The sequence below is a fragment of the Nilaparvata lugens genome, chromosome 3 (assembly GCF_014356525.2).
Source record: "Nilaparvata lugens isolate BPH chromosome 3, ASM1435652v1, whole genome shotgun sequence".
In the NCBI taxonomy this organism is placed as follows: domain Eukaryota; kingdom Metazoa; phylum Arthropoda; class Insecta; order Hemiptera; family Delphacidae; genus Nilaparvata; species Nilaparvata lugens.
The window spans coordinates 47,285,672-47,291,671 of NC_052506.1; positions in this window are offsets into that span (position 1 = coordinate 47,285,672).

A 6,000-nucleotide genomic window follows, 5' to 3' on the forward strand; every position below is an offset into this window, starting at 1 on the left:
AAGACATACATTTAGTTGAAAATTTAGGTTGACATTATGTTTGAAAAAAAAGTTTTGACAGTGGTAACGGGTTACTGTATCTCCATACAGTGAGTGGCCCCACGTTGGGCGCCAATAATTGATATGGTGGAAGGTGTGGCTCGTTCATCAATTGGGCTAGTCAGTCGGGTCAAGCGAGGGGTTTGTTACCACTGTCTGAAAAAGTGGCTTGTGGTGGCCCTGAAAAGGGCCAAGTTTGTTGCTGGTGGCCCTGAAAAGGGACCAAGATTTTTGCTGGTGGCCCTAAAAGGGACCAAGGCAGGCTAGATGTTTAGTAGTCGTCGACTGGCGCGATACCACGCTGCGCGAGGGTCCCGGGCAGGTCCGTCTGGTGCGAGAGCAGGCCGGCAGGGGCTCAAGTCAATGGTTCGCAGTCTCCACTCTGGTTTACCCGGGCTACGGAGAGGGCTGACCGGGTGATGTACTAGCCAGAGGCCGTGCCGAATCTCCGCCGGGAGGACCTCCTCGACCACTTCCTCGTTTAGAAGGGGCCTTCGGTCAAACCCCGGGCAGGCAGGGTCGTAGGCTTCCGCTGCACACACTCCGATGTCGGTTCGGCACCCAACCCGGCATCCAGAACCGCGCGCCAGTTGTTAGGCTGGGGCGCTAAGTCTTGGGGCACAGCTGGCGCGGCGGTGTACAGCCTCAGCCTCTCCTCCACCTGGCGAAGCCGACGTAGGGCCCTCCTCTTCTGGATTCGGCGGCCGGCTCGGTTCCTCCTAGGCATCGGCTGGGTAGTAGACAAGGAAGACACCTCAGGTTGCGGTTAGTCTCGCCGTGGTTCCCTCATTGGCCTGCTCGCTGCTCTGCTCCTGGTCTCGGTAGTGGTCTCGGCTGGTAGTGGTCTCTTCTGGCTCTTCAGTGGAAGGCTGCTAGTGAGCAAGTGCTCTCGAGGGTAGCTGAGTAGCCCCCTTTTATTCACAGTCCCCAAGTTCACCTGCGCTGCTATTGGCCGGCGGTGCTCGGCCAATAGAAACGCAGGAACGGGTGGCGGCGACTGAGGCGCACCCTGGTGGCGGGTGGGTCAACCACTCATTTGGTTGATGCGTGGCGTGGGGAGCAGAGCAGAGCGGCAGGCTGAAAGGTAGCAAACGCGAGGGAGGTATCACTATAAAATATTAATCATACAATTCTACTAGATCCAACAAAATTTATTCATAGAATAACAATTCAAATTTTATGAATGACAGAATTGAAAAAACTGATGGCAATCATTCAGATGGTAATCAAGTTACATTATCTTGCTCTCTTCTCACAGGAATTCAAAATAGCCTGTTGCATTTCTGTTTATGCAACTTCTGCTGCCGTTCATCAAGCTTCGAGTTGCCCGTCTCTCTTTGTTGGGCCGTGTCTTCATTACCTTGAACGTCAATCGAATTCTGAGAATCAGTTCCTCCCTGGTCTCTACAGGTTCTCTGTAAACTTTACTTTTCACAACCCCCCAAAAGTAGAAGTCTATTGGAGTAAGATCAGGTGAGCATGGTGGCCAACAACCGGGTCCACCTCGGCCAATCCACCGCCCAGCATAATTGTTATCAAGCCACCCACAGACATTTCTTGCATGATGAGGAGGCAGCCATCCAACTTGAGCCACATATTCTGCCTCAAATTGAGAGGCACGTCTTCAATCAATTCGTGAAGCTCATTGACCAGAAAGTCCATATAAACTTTACCATTTATTCTTGCAGGGAAAATGAAAGGTCCATGTATGTGTATTGTGGAAATTTACAGCACCAGTTCTTGTGATCGTACTTTTATCTGTGATCTGTCAATGAAATGTTTGAAACACAATCTTGTGCTAAGATCCAACGGCAAAACTGCATCCTTGAAACAGTATCAGGTTCATTCAACTTGAACTGGGTATCATGAAATGGTCAGAGTTATTCTTCTTCTATATTCTTTGAACTGTTCTTGAAACATCCAACATCCCAGCTGCCCAGCGGATGCTGGATCGAGGATTCTGCTCGAAATACTTTAGAATAAGATTCTCAAAAGCTTCAGAAATTATTAAGATGGGCCTCTCGTACCTTGAAACTGATCCTAGACCCTTACCATCTTGACATCTGTCAACCTTTAAAAACGTGTAATGAGATGTGTGTTTTCGGTCAGGAAAACGTCTCTTGTATACTCTCTCTGCCTCTCTTGAATTGCATCCACACACCAATAACATGTTCAATTACTCAATCAAGATAAATTTCATGATAATGAACGCGAACACTTCTCTACTAGACAAAGTTGATACATATCATGCCAATTAACTGGAAAGCACACTGAAAATAGGCTGAAAGATACACTTATTGTTATTTTATTCATGATTTATGGTATAGGAAATAATGCAAGTTATTGAAAAAGTAATATCATTGTAGAATGTTGGAATGTTGATAAAACTTATGAATATTGTCAGAGATAAATCAGGTGATTTCTCCCCTTTAGGATCACCACTTGATGGTTCTAGGCTTTAGGATCACCCACCTGTTTGTGGATTTCCTCATTTTGAAGGTGTTCATTCCAGATATGAGCAATAATTGTGAACACTCTATCATGGAACTTACCTTTTTGAATTTATACTCATTCAAAAGCATATGGAATGGAGAAGTATTTGAGATATTGAAACTATTGTAACTACCCGGAGAAAAATCGAGAAAATCGGTTTGAAATTGAATTTGAAGAATAGCATTTTTTCAAGTTCAAGCCCTAATAAAAAACTACAAAATATCTAACAAGAGATAAAATGACATTAATCTTGATTAAAATGTTTTTCTCTCCCCAACAATACCCTTGAAATTAAAATTCGACCAGTAGTTTTCGAGTTATTGAGTATTTAATGAACGGAAGTAGGCATATTCTGAAAATATCGAAAAATCGATATATCTCGAAAACTAAGGTCGATAGGAGAAAAGTTTACTGAACATTTTTTGTCAGAAATGTTGTGAAGAATCTATGGTCAACGGCTGTTACAACCTTTGTGGGACACTCTGTATAAATTATTTGCATTATAATTTGGATGAATTTTTATCAAGTCAATAATTTCAATGGCTGAGGCTCAACACAAGATTCACAGGTTGAGTAAGTAGTAAGTTTCATGTCATGGTGAAAAAATCTCGCCTTTAGAAAAGTATATAGGCCTACTAATTGACATGAACTACGTTTTAATGATATTATAAACACCAATACTTTTACTATAGAACACCTCACCGTACACACGTTTAGCACACTACATGTGCCGTAATAAAAAAAACAACTAAACATAATGAGGTAAGTACTACTTTTTTACAACTTCATCTACATACCTGTAATACACGATCCACATATAGAATCTCTGAAAATATTATGTTATATGCAAGTCGGAATGATAGATTTCGGAATAATATGAAGGACATGTATATGAAAAGTATGTAGAGACCAATTAGCCTGCAAAAAGGAATATATTAAAGTGAAATTTTATCACTTTTTGCTTCTAGAAAAAACGACTAGCAGTCAGATATTTTACAATAAATGAATTAATCACTCACTGTGACAACGAGATCTTTCAGCAGTTCCGCCATCTTCTTGGTTGTAAACCAATATCTGACTGCTAGTCGTTTTTTCTAAAAGCAAAAAGTGATTTAATAATAAGCAGTTCGTGATGGAAAACAACATTGAAGAAAGAAATTTTATGCTTGGTGTTTTCTTTCAATTGGCTGAAAGAAAATAATAAACCTATGAGATTACGTTTTTGTTAAAGCATAAAAAGTAATCTGTAGAGAGCGAACTAATACATAGTCCTCATAGATCTCAAATCTGGAAACAAATAAAATGGTGAGAGCTATTACTATAGAATGCTAACAGCTTTGGCAGAAGTAGGAAGGAAAGGAAATGCATTTTTCTTATGAACAATACATCATTCAAGATTTACAAATATAATTAGAAGATTTGATTGCCAAACACATTCTATTAATTCAATAACACTCCATAACCAATTTATTAATTCAATAACTTAGGTTTATTAGGTAAGCAATAAAAAGGCTTATATAATGTAGGCAACAATAAAATAAGCAGAGGATAAAATTGACTGTTCTGTTAATTATGCTTATCAAACTCTCAGAGATCAATCACTCAAATAATCTCCAATTTAATAAGTTGATATGTAAAATGATAATTGAAGAATAGGAATGGTAATGGAGAAAACAGTAAGCCGCAGGACAATTGCATTCAGCATGGACTTACATAGAGTATGGTAGCCTATCTATAGGCATAAATGTTGAACACTACTTATTCTCCCACTGACAATTCGTTCAGTCCTACTTCTTGTACAATGAACCATGACTGATGGCTCACTAAAAATAAATATTATCTTGCAAAAAACGTCCTCTTCAATTTGGAACTCGTCGGCCACTCTAGCCATATAAACATCTTCACACAACTGCAATATTCAAAAGGAAACTCTGTAGTCATTGACAAATTTTAAACTTGCAAATAAATATAAATGTTTTTTTGTGAAATGTATTCAAGAATCATTAGCCTACAATTTGTAGTTATTTATCAAGAAAATATAAAATATCATTTTTTGAATTATAATTTCTACACTTTAATCAAGGTAAATTCAGAAAGTAATAAAGTTTTCAAAAGTTTTCAGCCGGTAGAAGAAAACATAGAAATAATCTTGCTCAAAATATCAGCAGCCATCATATAGAATATGAGGCAGTATGTAATAATAATAATACAGAATATGGCAAGAAAAGATGAACTATAAGGTCAAATGTGTCTGGAGCCTGAATATAGAAAATTATATTAAAATAAATAACTATAAAATTGAATTCAAGTACAGTTGCCGCTGATGAAATATGAGTCCTTTACTAGAACCCTGCAGACGAATTTTGAATGATGTTGTATAGTGCGAACCCACACATAAAAATTGACCAAGTAGAGGAACGAAAAAAGTAGTGCTATGGCAAGGAAGAGCACTTAAGCATGAGCGCCCAATTGTACGGAATCTTTGCTCAGTTTGCTTAGTCACATAAAACTACATTATTACAAGTGAATGGTTCAGTACGGTTTTTGGGATACAAATTTATAAAGGGGATTTACAGCAAGTTCTTTGAGCTTGATTTTATTTAAAAAAGTGTGAATTAGTTGAAATATTATTGTACTGAATTGCAAAATTTCATTTTGTATTCCAGCTTGATTCAATTAGATCATTGGATTAGAGAGAATTATATAGAGGAAAAATTATTAAAATTACCGTACGGTATAAAATGTTTACCTTCAGAATGTAATCAACTGAAGGCATCTCATCCAATTTGAAACGTAAAATCACTCTAAAAGTCCATATCCGCAATAAGTGATTGAATCTGTATAGAATGAAATAGAAGAGCCCAAGAAATCTAAAATGGAATTCAAAAGTTGAAGTAAAATTTCGACTGGGTCATTATTGTCAATATTGTAGAACCGTTCCATAATTGAATGAAAGCACACATATGTTGTCAAATTCTACACAGAACTGTGTAGAATTTGACAACATATGTGCGTTTTTATTCAATTATTGAAGTAAAATGTTTTGTGCTTTTCTCAGTACCGTACTGTCATAGCCTTATATAGGCTATACATAGATAGATGTAATGTTCAATATGGCAACGTGTTGTTCAGGCCGACCATGCTTTACTTGATATGCATAGATTCATTACACCATCAGAAAAATTGTATTTTGTAGAATCATTTGTATTTGTTAGTAGGGATAGTAAGTATTTGATTTATGTCAATAATTTGATTATAAACCCACAAAGATATGTAAAGATAGATTAAACTATTGCTATTGGATATCAATTCTTCTGTGAAGTTTGTTGTATACTATTATGCCTAGATATAATTGAGTTAATGAACAAAGTTGAATGAATTATCATTATTCAAGCAATTTATTCTTTCAATACTTAACCTATTAATTCATTATTAATATGAATTATCACTTCTCTTTATATGGTTACT